We start from the raw sequence: 16,529 nt of genomic DNA, 5'->3' as shown, positions 1-16,529 counted from the left end.
GTGTTATGTGAAATGCGCCAATCTTGTTTCATTGCATAGATTTTATACTTCATCCGTTATTTCATTCCTTAAATGTCAAGTGTTGCATTCCTTGAAGATTTAAGACTCTTTTCGTATTGTATGGAAGATTCCATCTTTGTTTACTTGCATAGATATTATGCCTTGTTCTTGATTTCATATATTAAACTTATCGTGTTGTGTGAAATGTTCCATTCTTGTTTAATTACATAGATATTATGCATTATCCTTGATTTCATGCCTTATCCTTGTTGTGTTAGTTGAATTGTCTCAATCTTGTTAATTTTCTTAGTTATCTCGTTTCATGTTACTTTATGCTATCGTAACTTAGGAATGATCCTATATATGTAACTTGACTTAGATTCTAGGTGGCATGGATCATATGTAATGATTTATATTAACATGTAAAATCTCTAAACCCTTAGATTTCAAGTGTTGTCTCTTGAAGATCTAAAACCTTATCGTGTTATATAAAGTATTTCCTACCTTGTTAATTGCATAAACATTATGCTTACTTTGTGTATTTAGATCTCATTTAGTATACTTGAAACTGTGCACTTGCTTCTTGTATCTAGATTCTATTTAGTATACTCGTATCTTGTATACTTGCTTTGCATGTTTCTGATCTCATTTAGTATACCTGCGTTCTGTATACTTACCTCACATGCTTTGATCTTCATTTAGTACACTTGTAACCGGTATGCTTGTATGTCATGTACCTCATTTCAACTGCATGAGTAGCTTAGGATGCTCTTTGAGTCTAACCTTTGACATAGACATTAGGTGGCATGACCCTTTGAATTGTTTCAAGTTAATGTAAAAATCTCAAAAGAAATCGAGTTGATGTATGCTCATCCTCTACGAGTAAACTTGTTTACTCACCTCGAAGTTACTGGGGGGTTTTGTTCAGGTACGAAGACTTGGTTCGTGATGTTCATCATTGCTTGGATGATTGTAGACTTGAAAGTTTTAATTCTTGTAAAAAGTTGGCTTGAAACGCCACTTATAACCTTTTATGTCAAAATATGTATATTTGATTCCATGTATATAATGTGTACATGAGTACACTTTTTACAATGTATTTGACATGTATGAGATGAGGCCGGAGGCTAATGATCATTATTTTTTTTATTCTATGTAATTTTTGACTTTATGAAATATTATGAAAACATTGAAAAATACCAAGTTATTGCTTCACCATGTTTGTATCGAGTGTGGGAATTCCATTTTTATTCTTTCATAGGGTTTCATTAATCATGTTTGAAGTGTGCCCAAGGGTCAAACGGTAATTTGAAATCATTTATCAATATTGGTTTTCAAATTTACTATTTTATGTGCATTTTTGCCTTTTTTCCCGTTGGGAGGTTGGATTTTGTATCGATGGTATTTTTAAGCCATGGACCATTGTAGCACGTCCTAATAGGTAGGTTACGCTTGCGTGCATGATCGTTTTCAAGAAAAACCTCTTTCTTGGTGATTTGAGCCTCCCATGGACTCATTTTGCATTTTTCTTGCATGAACTGAGTATAAGGGCAATTTGAGTATTTCACTTAAAAAATAAAAACTTCTCTTGACATGGTCATGCAGAAACATGATTTTAGAGGGGGTTTCTTCTTTGTGTTTTTCTAAAAAACGTCGTCTCGGACATGAAAACCCCCTTTCAAATTCAATTTGGTAAGAAAATTTTTGCTTGCTGTCAGCCTCATCTAATTGATTAGATGGTCTTTCGTGGGATTTCCAGCATTCTGTTTTGGCATCTAATCAGTTAAATGGATCATCTAATTGATTAGATGGTCCTGATTTGCATCTTTTGACCATTTTTCTTCATTTGATCATAACTTTGTCATCCGGACTCCAAATTAAGTGAACTTTTTTTTGAACTTGATTATTTTTTTGTCATCTATCCAACAGTGTGATTGGTTGCACCCAGATAGTCATGGATAATTACCAGTTTATCCTTTTAGCCTTAAGTGCTCGTTTTTCTTCGTCTTGTTGTTTCTTCTTCATCCGGACTACGAATCATGTGATTCTTAAGTCCATCTAGATTAATTTTTTATTATCTTTCAATGGTATGCTCAGTAGTACCCACTTTCATGTTAGAAATGACCATTTTTTCCCGAGGTTCATTCTTGTCCATTTTTGAAACGCCGCTTCTGCATTTTTTTTGCTTGGGTTTCATGACCTCATTAAGGTTGGTGTCTTAGAGATATGTTGTATCTTTAGAGACCATTATTCCATGTTTTGTTTTTGCATCTTGGATCCAGTTCGGGTCATCACAGGACACACTGGGTTGAAAAATCCAGGGTCGTCTCAAAGGTGAAGTGCTAATCTATAGGTGTATCACTCCAATTGGTATGAAGCCTTTTGGGGAAGAATAATGCCCAACATTGTAAGTCGTATGTGTTCACAAATTGATATATCAGAAGAATGAAGGCAATTGCCAATGAATTTGGGCAATACCTGCCACAGATAATTGAATTGATGGAAAGAAAGAAAATTGAAAAAGTGGCGAGGGAAAGAGGTCCCAGGATGATGAGATAATTGAATTTCCATAGAGGGATAAGCAAAGGATAATTGATGCATGGCAAGGGGGAAGGGAGGATCCATAATTTCACAGAGGGATAAGCAAAGGATAATTATTGGCGAGGGGGAAGGGAGGATCCATAATTTGCCACCAATAATTGAATGTATAGAAAGTGAGAGGAATTTTTAGTTTTCTTAGTCATTTCATAGTGTTAGGTTTTAAATAAATAATTCAAAGGTAGAAATTAAGAATATTGCAATTAATTAAATAGAGAATTTAGTTTCGTACCTGATTGATGATTGACGCACATATATCTTTAAAATATCTATGTAATCCTCTGTGAGTTCAGACAAAATACTAGAGCGCTTTACCTCCTTCTGAAAGTTGTCGATACGATAGAACTGAATAAGTGTTTTCAAAAATCCTTATATATAACAACAATAAGGGTCTACAAACAAGCATACCTAAGTCTCCCTTCATATCATGGAAACTTAGATATTAATGGTTAGAATTAAATCATACCAAATAAGTTGGAAAACCACAATCCAACGGTATAAAAACCATACTCCCAATTAGACCACCAAATTAGAAAGTACAACCCAATCCATCAAGTATCAATAATTACATTGCAATCCTACTTTAGAAAACGTAGTACACAGGACCATAAAATAATTTTTATTATTTATATATATATATATATATATAAATTCCAACAATCTCCCACTTGGTCCATGCACTCTAAGTTTTATAAAATGACACTATGGATTGCAACACACTTTATAAAAGTCGAGTGCCTACTCATTTTTATTTAGAAAACACAATTATTGAAATTGATGGATTAAAACTTTAGAACACTCTCCTTCATAAAATTCCTCAATAGTAGATCATGAATGCGTAGACAAGTAATATATTAATCTAAACAATTCCATGGTCTAAAACCGATTCCATCTAGGATTCAAGTAAATATAGTGGTTTTTACAATATTTCATGTGATCTGCAAACTGCATGTGGTCTAAACGCACACCTCACTATTCGTCCTGTTTCATACCATTATGGTATGTCACCTGAACATATTACAGCAAACCTCCAACCTTCTGTTTAATGTGAGGGTTTACCGATATGGAGCCAATCCTATATCTAGCCCAAGCTATCCTCGTAGAGTGTGAAATACTCTCACAGGCAAACTTTAATATTTATGTTTGGATTTACTAATGTGGTGTTAATCTCACATCTAGTCCAAACAACCTCATGAGTGAAATACCATTCTTAGACAAATCTTATATTTTGATTTACCGATATGGTGTCAATCTCATATCTAGCCCAAACAACTGTATGAGTGAAATATTACTCTCAGATAACCTTTAATAATTATTTTGGATTTACCGATGTGGTGTCAATATCACATCTAACCCAAACAACTTCATGAGTGAAATACTACTCCCAGGAAAACATAATAGCTCGTGCATAAACCATATATATAAAGATAATAATAATTATACATCATAACTTTATTTTGGATACAAATAACTGTCACCGTAAGGTGTAAACTGGGGGAAAAATAACTGTCACTACAAGACGTAAAGAAACTAACTGCAATGTAGCATATATAAAAGAATACCAGACATCATTACATAATGACTCTCGAACACCTATCCGAATTACGTGCTTTATAAATATTTTATTATCTTCGGCTAAAGACCTTTAGTGAGAGGATTTGCAACAATTTTTTTGTAACCTTATGGGAAAAACTTAATGGCACTTAAACCATTAACTTTTTCACATTTGAAAATGTACTTTATGTCAATGGGCTTACTATCCTTGGTCACCCTTAAATTATTTCCATATACTTAATTAATATAAGTCTTTGGAGAAAGTCTAAGTATTCCAGTAGTGTGATCCCTGTGGATCCTAATGCCAAGGATATAGTTTGCATACCAATGTCCTGCATGTCAAAACTTTACATAAAATTCTTAATATCATGTATCACATGAATATCATTGCTACCTTGCAAAATATCATCAACATATAGGACAAGGAAAACAAAATTAACTCTCACTAAACTTGAGGTATATGCATTTATCCATAACATTCTCTTTGAACTTACAATTAGTAACCACTGTATTAAAATTTTGGATACTACTGCTGTAAAAGTTACTTAAGCCATAAATGAGTGATAATGAAAGAATGACTCTTAAGGAGTCCTTTAATGAAACTAGAGAAAATCTCAAAGAAATCAACACTTAACTTTTGCTTAGGCACTTGGCCATTAAAATTTTTTTTTTTTTTTTTCCTTATATCCACCAGACACCTCAAAATCACCAACTACAATATAATTCCAAGCTCTAGAAGATCTCTTAAGCTAAACTGGCTTAGAAACTAGATTGGAAACTAAAAGAAAGGCCTACAAAGAAGAAATAACTAAATGAGTGGGAATAATTGAAAGAATGGGAATTAGAGCTTTAATTGAAACCACTACAGAAAGTGGAATAAAGCCTGAAATAAATAGAATAGATACTGAAAATGCTTTTCTGCAAAAGAAACTACAATATCTTAAACTCCCCCTGGATTCGCCACTCTCATTAAATATGCACAACATATTCCAATAATCTCCATAGGTCAATAGGATAGTAAAATCTCGAATCCTTTAATCTTTTAAGATGCCTACTAAAATAATCATTAACAGTGCGAGTATCAAGCTCCTTGATATCCGCATTTTATAACTCTATGTCTATAAGACATCTCCACACTTTCTCTTTTCCGTAAGTTTGTTTTGCGTAGGAGAACTAGGAATGGTGTACTATAGCACAATGCCCTATTTTTTTAAGTATGTACTGAAAGTAGTACGATTTACACCCTCATGACCATTCTCTTAATAAAACTCACCACCTTAGTTTGATTTTAAAACCATAATCACTATACCCAACTACTTTCAACATTAGTCTGGTATATTTTAAACACATCAAGTGTTTCGGACTTCTGGTAATTAAGGACACAATCATACCTTGAGAACCCATCAATGAAGACAATAAAATACTTTTACCGTAAATGAGCTACAATTAGAAATGGACCACAAAATTCGGTATAAATATAGTCTAAAAGACCAAATGACCGACTAGTCTCAAAATTGCATTTCTCTGCATCTATCCTTTGACATAATCAACACATAAAATTTGTGACCCAATTAATTTCATCCTTGACCAAGCGTTCAAGTCTATTTTGAGAGACATTCCCAATATCTTATGAATAACATAGATGAATCCTCTCTAACCAAAGCACGATTTTATTTGGAAGATATCAAGTCTATAGAAAAACAAGAAACAAGTAGGATCACACCCGAATCCATCCACCATGTTTATATCTATACTTTTATCAAGTTAGGCTCAATTATTAACATGGCAATTTCCTTTCATGCTTTGTTTTATTTTTCACCACAATAATCTTTTCTTTTTATGCCCTTGTATTTTGTACAGAACTAACATTTATCATTCTACGATCAATGTCTTTTCATGTATTATTCTGTCTTTCATTATTCTATTTAGACTTATACACTTTCTTACCGCCTAGTTTCTTCTTGAAACTATTCTTACTATCACGGCAAGATAAACTGACTCAGTTTTAACATCCTTGACTCGCTCCATTTCAATCACACAAAGTGCTAAAAGTTGATTAATGCCACATTTAACTTCTTGTGAATTATAATTCACCTTGAAAAGCTGAAAAAACCTAAATAGAGAATAGATTACCAAGTGGACAAATAACTTATCATCAAATATGATTCCCTACTACCTCAAATCATTAACCAGCTTGCACATCTTATAGATGTACTCCCTCACTGCACCATTGCCATCATATCTCACTAATATAATCCATGTCAGATTATAGTATTGTAGTTGCTTCTTAATACCCATTAACTCTTTCTTGATCAAATCAAGAAGCTCCTTGGTAGTATCAAAAATAGAATACCACCTTGAATAGTATTACCAATAGAAGCATAAATTAACCTAATGGCATGGTAGTAACTTTACTCCACCTAAAATTGCAACAATTTTCCACCTAAGAAGACTCCGCACAGAGCATATGGGTTTCTTCCTCAAAACATAGACTCATGGTCTAAGAAACCCAATATAAAATCAAAACATGTCTTCTAGACAATATAATTTTAACCATTCAATAGTTCAATCCCTATGAGCTATCTTTAAATTGCGAAAGCGTCTGTAATCTGAATAAATGTTATATTGAATAACACTACATAAATAACATATAAAATAATATGTCATAACTTTAGAGACTATTACTTTAATTCGTGTTTGTGGTTTTAAGCCGAATTTCTCATGGTGTTTTATTATATGCAAAACCATCCACCCTGTGGGAACAAATCAAATACCATCTAGAAATCACTTTTTGGCAGAATTTTAGATTTTTACTTTACCCTCAAACCCTCGATAAAATCGCATATAGAACTATTTGATTATACTTGAATTATTGCTAAACACTTCCGCTACCTTTTGGCAAGAAGGTTATTTAGTTATAATTTAAACACTCTCAAATATTCTACTCACTTATTCCACACTAAGACATTGATTACCTTTTGGCAGAACAAATGCCCTCATGTAGGTAAGTGTATTGTGAGACCTCAATAAGACCAATGTATTAAAATTTTAAAAAAAATAATAACCTTCGTTTTCAAAAAAATAATAACCTCTGTGAGTGTGTCACCTTTTGGCAGACATCACCCACTTTGGCTACCACATTTGAACTAGTCACTTTACCGTTCTTCCTAAACTCCAAGGAAGAACCTAAACTGCAAAAGTTCTATTTATTTAAGTTCAACAATTTATTTATAATGCACATAAACCAAACCCAAATATTATGGAACACTTGATTTCACTATAATATAAATGACTTTAATATAAATAGAATAAATTTTCTTCATATATCTTAAGAAATTACAGTGAATAATATAATAATAACATGCACATCAATCAAGATTTAAAAATCTCAATTCTTTATATACTTTAATTAAATTAAATTAACAAAACTTGACGCATGTATATTATATATTTGATAAATAATTTAAAGTATTTGAATCTTTAAATCAATCAAGTTAAAACTGATTGCTTATGACACGCAAGCCTTATAGGTATTACGAGTCTGTACTTTTAAATAGCCAAACCATTTACTCCCGTATTCACTTTTCTACGTTATATATTTATATATATTTTTAGAACAAAGTATAATACAATAATACGCATTCTTATATGATCGTATCAATTGGGTCAGAGTTAAGCAGCATCGATGCTCTAGCATATAGATTGAATATTATATAAATTATATATTATTCAAATATTCAATGAAACTTCAAATTTGACATCTTATCAAATAGTTTATCTATATACTACATGCAATCAACAGTGATTCATTAATCAGTGAATTTTTTTTTTTTTCATCTTAAAAAAAAAATTAATTTCATCCAATACTTATTCCAATAAATAATTCAAGAAAGGAATCAATGAATAAATTCATTCTAATAAATAATTTATTCCTTTCCTGATTTCAGAATGAGGAATCAACTTTAGTAGTAGTGACTGATTGATCATTGTTACGTGTGCAAATTAATAGAAAAACCATTAACTTTTGTTTTGTTAAAGCCTGCTCTTAATTTCCATGTGTTCTGATGGCAAGTGCTTTGACAGTATTATTAACTAAAATTCTAGCTGAGCTAACTTCACATAAACATCAATAAAGATGGTATGTATCTTCATATAAAATATAATATAAAAATAAAACCCTTAATTTTTGCACTGCCATAGATTGTGGACTCGGTCACCATGAAAGACACGTGTAGAAAGACACCATAATATATATTCATTCAGCTTTTGATACCCATCACACACTGACACACACACACAAAAAAGACACCATAATATATATTCATTCAGCTTTTGATACCCATCACACACTGACACACACACACAAAAAAAAACAAAACCCCTAGTTTGAATGAATATATATTATTGGAACAAAGGTAAAGGCAGTCCTGCTATTTCGACTCCTTACAAGCAAGACCCACGTACACAATTTGCGATCAAATATATATTTATTTATTTATCATGCCTCTAATTTAAAACAATATATAATATGTATTCAATTCATTGATCTTGATTTCTACCAAAAAATCTAAACCCTAATATTGCTTTGATATCACTTGTTGGGTTTTAAATAAATAATTCACAGGTAGAAATTAAGAATATTACAATTAATTAAATAGAGAATTTAGTCTCGTACCTGATTGATGATCAACGCACATATATCTTTAAAATATCTATGGAATCCTCTGTGAGTTCAGACAAAATATTAGAACGCTTTACTCCCTTCTGAAAGTTGTCGATACGATAGAACTGAATAAGGGTTTTCAAAAACCCTTATATATAAGGGTAATAGGGGGACGGCTTCTCTACAAACAAGCATACCTAAGTCTCCTTTCCTATCATGGAAACTTAGATATTAATGATTATAATTAAATCATACCAAATAAGTTGGAAAACCACAATCCAACGGTATAAAAACCATACTCCCTGTTAGACCACCAAATTAAAAAATATAATCCAATCCATCAAATATCAATAATTACATTGCAATCCCACTTTAGAAAACATAGTACATGGAACCATAAAATAATTTTTATTATTTATATATATATATAAATTCCAACACATAGCTCTTGATCTTGATCTTGTCCGTATTACAAATAAAAGTAGAATTTTTAATTGCTTAGTGTTACTTTGTTGTTCAACCTTGTGCTTTCAATCAAAATTGCATTTACAACTTATGAAATTTTAAAGATGCCCCAATACTAATCTTTAGACTATAGTTCTTGTTACACGTGCTCTTTCTCTCTCTCTCTCTGAGAACCTTCGTCTGTCCATTTATCCTCTCTTTCCTTGTACTCCATGACTCTCTTTCGGCTGTTCTCTCTTTGAGAAAGAATCACAACCTCTAAGAAGGTATTGAAAAAATCTTAATGCCGATTGCTTTATGATTATTTGTTTGATCAATCTCTTTCTTTTCTTGATTTCATGGTTTTTATAGTTCAATTGTCAATACATTGTTTTAGAATATGATACTTCTCTTTATTTCATGGTTTTTATAGTTTAATTGTCTATTCATTTGGAGTTGAGTAACTTTACTGCCTTGTATTGTTACTTATATTTGCTTGATGCGTTTTGTATGTTATTGTTCCCTATATTTGATTGATGTGTTTTGTATTGTTAGACTATTATTATATATGATTATTATTTTTTTTAGTTTGTATTGTTTATAAGTAGTTTCTCTTTTTATTTTGTATTGTTTATCCGCAAGCAATTTCAAAATTTAAGCATTAAAATTCTGGTAATGGTAAATGTGATGTTGTGGTTCAAATTTTGTCTTGGTCCTGGTTGAATTTTTGACCAGTTTTCTCTTTCGAGTCTTGGTCCCTTTTTAGGACTACTCTCTTGTAGTCCAACATATAAGAGCATTTGGTGTTTGGAGTGGGTCATGAGAGAACACTAAAACCACATGAGAGAGAGCCCTAGGTTTTGAGGGAAAATTTGTAATCTCCTTATTTTCTGTCCTATAAACATGGGTTTATGCCGATGCACGTAAATCTTTGTATGTTGAGTGTTTCTGTCGTGATGTGATTCTTGATTATGTTTGTCGTTCACGTAATTGTCGGTAACAGTAAATTTACTTTTTTTTTTTTTTTTTTTTTCAAGGCATATGGTTTCAATGCATATCTTGAGTAAATAAAAAGGAAAAATTGGAGGAAGGTGGAATTAGGAGGTCGATATTCGAAAAATGTCTCTCTAAAATGGGTGTTTGTAAACTGTTTACAGTCGCATTGAATTTCGCTGTGCATTTTATCTTCATACGCAAATGGCATTTTGTGTGTACCAATTTACCCAAACTTAATTCCTCTAAAATGGCTCAGTTGGTACAAATCCACGTTCTCAAATGGAAGGTTGGGGTTCGAGTCTTTGTCGAGGCATGTGTTTGAATTTGTTTTACTTTTCCCAAAAAAAAAAAAATAATAAAATAAAATCATTCCAAAGCTAAAGCCTAACTGAAGAGTCCAGAAAACACGATAACTTTTATTCTTGAACCACTTGGAGCCATATTTTCGCTCTATTACTTGTATGAAAATAGTGGGAATAATTGGATTCAATTATTAACTGCCCCTCTTGAAAATAAGATTTACTATGGATTTGAGTCATAGCAAATAATTTCATAAAATCACATGAGTTGCCCTTATTATAAATAGGGTAGATTACGGATTCGAGCCCCATAGCACATGGTTTCATAAAATCGCACGATTTGTTGCCTTGCAGACTCGAAATTCTCTCTTTTACAATTCAAACAGATGAACGGCTCTGTAATCCAAAGACGAGGAACCATAAGGCCTGTGAAGTGTAATCGACGGGTTCATAAACAATCATCATTGTCCCCGTAAATTCGAACGTGCTAAGTTTGATTCTCATAAGGCACAAAAATACTGGGACTTAAAATAATATGTGTGGTTTACAAGTGATTATATATACCCGGAGTTGAATACTAGAGCGTGCATCAAATTTCTTAACGTACACTTTTTGTAGAAGAATGACAACTTTATTGTTGAGCACTAATTTGTAACTTACAGTTCAAAATGTTGATCAGTCCATGTTTCGAAAATGATGAACCACAAGTATGTGAAATGTAATTGAAAATTTTGTGCCAAAGCACTTGAATTAATCATCATCAATAAGCCTCTCAAAGTGTAATTTGATCAAAGGAAGAGAGAGTTTTGAGTTTTTTCTGTTTGAGAATGAGAATGAAAAATTAAAATGAGAGGAAATGAGAACTTGCTCTTATTTGATTTAAGATGAGAGGGAATGAGAACTTGTTCTTATTTGATTTTGGGAAGTACTGAGCATAGCCCGAAATGCCAAAAGGAAGTTTGGCTATAGGAAATAGTGCACAATGAACTTTTTAATGACTTTATAAAAATACATTTTTAGGACATTGTCCTGGTTACTGAACGTTTAACTTTTCGAGTGTTCGTGATGTTGAAGTTTTTATTTATTTTTTGTTCTATTTTGGTTTTCTGTTTGGCTTCCAAAAATATATACTTATATTTTAGTAAAAACTAAAACCTTTTTGAAAATTGAACTTTTTTTTTTTTCCTTTACCCAAGCGGGTAAAGCCCTTAGCTTATTTTCCGCTGATCACCCAAAATCTCTCTCCCATGGTAGGTCTGGGATAAAATAATATTTAGGGATGGCAATGGGGTGGGCAGAAATCCCATTCCCTCATTCTCATTCCCGTTTTATTTTTTCAACCCTCATCATTGCCCCATAACTCGCCGAGTTTTCAAAACAACCAATATTTTCATCCCCATCTACATAATTGGTTCCCCAAATTTGCCCCAAACGGGGCGTTTGGGATGGGAATTTTTATCATTCCTAATATATATACTTTACCTATCTTAGTAATACATTATAGCATATAAGAATAATTAAATAAATTTATAGCATATTTTGGACGGGATTGGGCGGGGTGGGGGCAACCATCTCCCATCGGGTTTTTCAAAACAGCCCCCATCCACGTCCCCTTTTCAATAATCGATTTTCCAAAACCGCCCCCAAATGAGTTAGGGTGATGCGGGCCCACTGAGATGGGAATTTACCATCCCTAATAATATTCATGCACACTTATTTGGTAGTTGTGTATACTTCATCCTTTGTACAAAATTTATCAAAATTCAAGCCAAAAAAAAACAAATACAAATTTCTATCACGTGAATGGAAACATATTTTCCAATGAAAATTTCATACCAATCCTACCATTTAGGACCTAAAGTCATATTTAAATTATATATGGAGGAAGTGCATGATGGACAAGAAGAAACAAAATAGCAAATACACCCTATGAATTGAATTTGAATAATGTTACGTCCTAATTTTTCCCACAATACTCTTGCATGTAGAATGTTTATATAAATGATATGAATGAAGATGCTATTGAAAAAAGAAGACTTGCAACAAAATGTGGACATGGGCTTGCCACAAAACATCTTGCCCTATTTTTTTTTCCTACACGCCTTCACATAGAGAATGTTTATATGGATGATATGAATGAAGATGCTATAGGAAAATAAGCTTTTAAATGCAACAAAATGTGGATAGGGCCTAAGGAACATGGAGTGGCAAGGGTCCTGTTATTATGAAATTTATATAATTAATTCCTAATTTTAATTTTGGAAAACAAAACGATTCTAGATTATTTTAGGAAAAGATACGATTCTAGATTATTTTAGAGAAAGATATACGACTTTTAAGAAACCATTGATTTTTGAAGAAAATATTATTTATTTTTGGAAAAAACTTGATTTTTAGGAAAACTTTGACTTAAAGCAAATATTATTTTTGAAAAGATACGAGATTGTAGAGGATTGTTTTTCAGAGAATATTGTTTATTTTAAGATTGTAAGATAAATGATTACTTATGATTTTGGAAAGTTTTACTAATTAAAATATATTTCTAAGGAACTTGTAATATGCGTGCGCGTGTTTCTAAAGGAAATTGTATCCTTGAAATGTTTCTAAGAAAAGCTTGTAATTTAAAAATAAGTTATATATCTTTTAATAGAGTAAATCTATTTACCTATAAAAGTATATTCTATTTGTATTTTTTATATACACTTTTTTTAAGTCCCTTCATCTTCTCCATCCCTCTGCCTCCCTGCTCCCTTTCACAGAAGTGGGGAGGGCTGTTTGTTTGCCTCCCACGTGTTAATAATTTTGGCGTGTCTTAATAAGTTCGTTTTGTAGGGGGTTTTCACATCGTTTTTGCTTTTGTGTGGCTAGATCTGCTTTTGTTTGGTTTGTTTCTGGCTAAACAGGGTAGATCGGTTGTTTTTCGTCCGGCTAGATCTCTGATCTATGTCAGGTTTTGTTATCCCTGACTTACTTTGTCTTGTGCGAGGTTTGGGTGTGTGGAGGCACCTTGTGGATGCAGCTTTGGAGCTGTTGCCTTGATAATGGCTTGACCTTTAGGTCACTCCAGTTGCTGCTCTTCTCCCTTGGTGGTTTCCGTTGTCGAGCGGCGCTCTTTCTCAACAGATCTGGAGCCTAGTCTTCATTTTTCTTATTTTGCTTTAGATTTTGTTTGCTTTTTTCTGGCTTGACTTTATGACTCTGTACTGCTATTGTTGGCTTGGCCTTTATGCCCTTTACAATGATAAAAATATATACACTTTTTTATAATAATATTATATACTTTTCAAATAACTACTAACATCTCTTCTAATAGTCACCTTTTATTTTTTATATACAATTAAATTATTTAATTTATTTTAATAAATAAATGTGACTTTTCAAATAATTACTAACATCTTTTCTAAAAGTTACCTTTTAACTACACTAAAACCTTTTCTAAAAGTCACATTTTAACTGCAAATAGCTATATAGGCTATATATATATATATATATATATATATATATATATATATATATATATATCTAACATTACAAAAAGTTTGTTAGAGGTTTCTGTAAACTAAATTAGTACATCATACACATACACAAGACACACCGACATAAATACAATTAGGTTAAACATACCAATGGAAGCTTATAAACTGAATAAATCCAATCAACTGTTTTGCTCTTCATCTCCGCTTTAATCTGCAACCTACAGAAAGAAACAATAGAATATTGGTTTGATCTTCCACCCTCTCCACTTTTGCTTAGACGTCTATTCAATGGGGCTAGATTAAACCGAATTAAGCGTATATGTAGAGTGGGGACCAAGGATATATATATAGATATTATCTGATAATATTCCTTCCATCAAGGAGTCTATTAGATTACCCATATCATGTATAATCCCTATCATGATAGGTAATTATACGTACTTTATATCCATATTTCAAGACACATGATCACATGCGATTAAGGTACACCATAACCCAAAACTTTATAAATATCACATCTTTATAGGGTATTCAGTAACTCATTATTTGGTTTCAATCGTCAATCCGAGTTTTCTTTAAATATCGAGATAAAATAATAATCAATGGAAGCCTAAAATTCTTACATTCTCCCACTTGGGCAAACATTGATTATATAGAATAATTTTCAAAAAAAATAAAATTTTCGGATTGGATAACTTTAGTAGCTATAGAAACCAAAATGATAAATACCTTAGTTCAAGATCCTGTCAAATAATAATACCAATGTAAACCATAGTGGTTTATGTACATATTTAATCATACATGACCATCCATGATCACAACATTAACATCATTATTTACATGGATCTCCGACAAATATGGAGTATGTGGAAATAGCATCCTTATGTGATTATTTATGCTATATCTATATTTGGTCCAACTTTTTGGTTTTTTGCAAAACCCCTTATGTTTTAAACTAGAAGCCTTTATGTCTTTAAACTAAGACAACCATGCCTTTCAACTTTATGTCTTCAATAACCTTATGACATAAGGCATGATAAAAAATTCAGCTTTAAACCATATGCTGAAATAATGAATACAAATATAGTCTTTCAAACTTTATATCTCTTCATGAGATTCAAATAAATCTTAATACCGTATGTGCACAAGAGAATATTTAATAATATCATTTTATTAACAATGCTCTAAAACTTTATGAGCTACCAAATATCCATGAAAGAAAGACTACAAATATTTTATATGAATGCTATTAAATGAAAACAAATAAAACTCCTACAATTTAAGTATATAAATTAATCAACCAAACTCATATTCATTATATGATTCTTGAATACCCCAATGGGTAAGGCTTTGGTTAGTGAGTTGCTATCATTGTCATAATCTCAATGTGGTCAACCACTATATGCTCTTTCCTATCATTACCTTAGTCTCAATTTGGTCAACCACTTGCTTGATGGGCGCTGAAAAGTGCGCATTTAAACCCCTTAAGCTTAAACATTCTAAGACCTTTATCTATCTTATTTTTCCGCTTTAAACTAATTTCGTGTTATTGTTCTTTTTAGGTACTTATCCCCAAAATAAGCTAACTCAGCTAAATAAGAACATAATTGAAGCAATCTTGAGATAAACCAAAGAAAGGAGCAAAGTGGGAGCAAAAGGAAGCAAGTGGTGCAAAATAGGCAAGTTCGATCGATCCCAGTCAATGTTCGATCGATCGAAGGTTCATTGATCTCAGCACTTCAAGATGGATCTGAGCTCTATTGTCCTTATCCAAAGATCCCATAAAGTTTGATCGATCCAACTTTCTTGGAGATCGATCGAAAAGATTCCATTTATCCATTTGTACCATCTCACCTACCATTTTTGTCTCTTTCCCAAAAATATCTCCAAAATATCTCAGATTTTTCTTTATCTAAAAAGGCGCCACCATTGAGGATCAATCCAGCTTAAATTCGATAGATCTCATCTACGTTCGATCGATCTCACCTCAAGTTCGATCGATCGAACTTCTCCAAATCCGAGAAAATACAATTTCTAGCTCATTAAAAGTTGTCTCATATTTAATCATTGGGGGGAATCTTGGTGCACTAGCCTAGATATTTGGGGGTGCCATTTAACCTACCTATAAATAAAAAATGAGCCACTTTTACAAAGAAGTTACACTAGACACAAATTTTCCATAGCCTTAGTGAGGAAGAAAAGAAGAGAGGAGGCTAGAGACACAAGCTTGGAGTTCTTCCATCCACCAAGAAGAAGAGCAATCTCTACCATGGAGTTAGCCCTTGAGGGTTAGAGGATACCGTCCATGAGGGGCTAGATATCCTCTTGGGGCTAGAGTTAGCCCTAAGCATGCTTTCTACATCTTAATTTATGTATTTTCGAGGGGATTTGTATTGTGATACATGTTTTGACATATTTATATACATAGATCTTGTTTATTCAATGATTTGTGTGGTTTAATGCTTCTAATTGTTCATTTCATTCTATCCATATGTCCAT

Source organism: Cornus florida, unplaced genomic scaffold (genome assembly GCF_030987335.1).
Source record: "Cornus florida cultivar Cherokee Brave unplaced genomic scaffold, ASM3098733v1 CherokeeBrave_3.0.0_Hap2_Chr02, whole genome shotgun sequence".
NCBI classification, from domain to species: Eukaryota; Viridiplantae; Streptophyta; class Magnoliopsida; order Cornales; family Cornaceae; genus Cornus; species Cornus florida.
Note: the sequence above shows the minus strand (reverse complement) of the source record.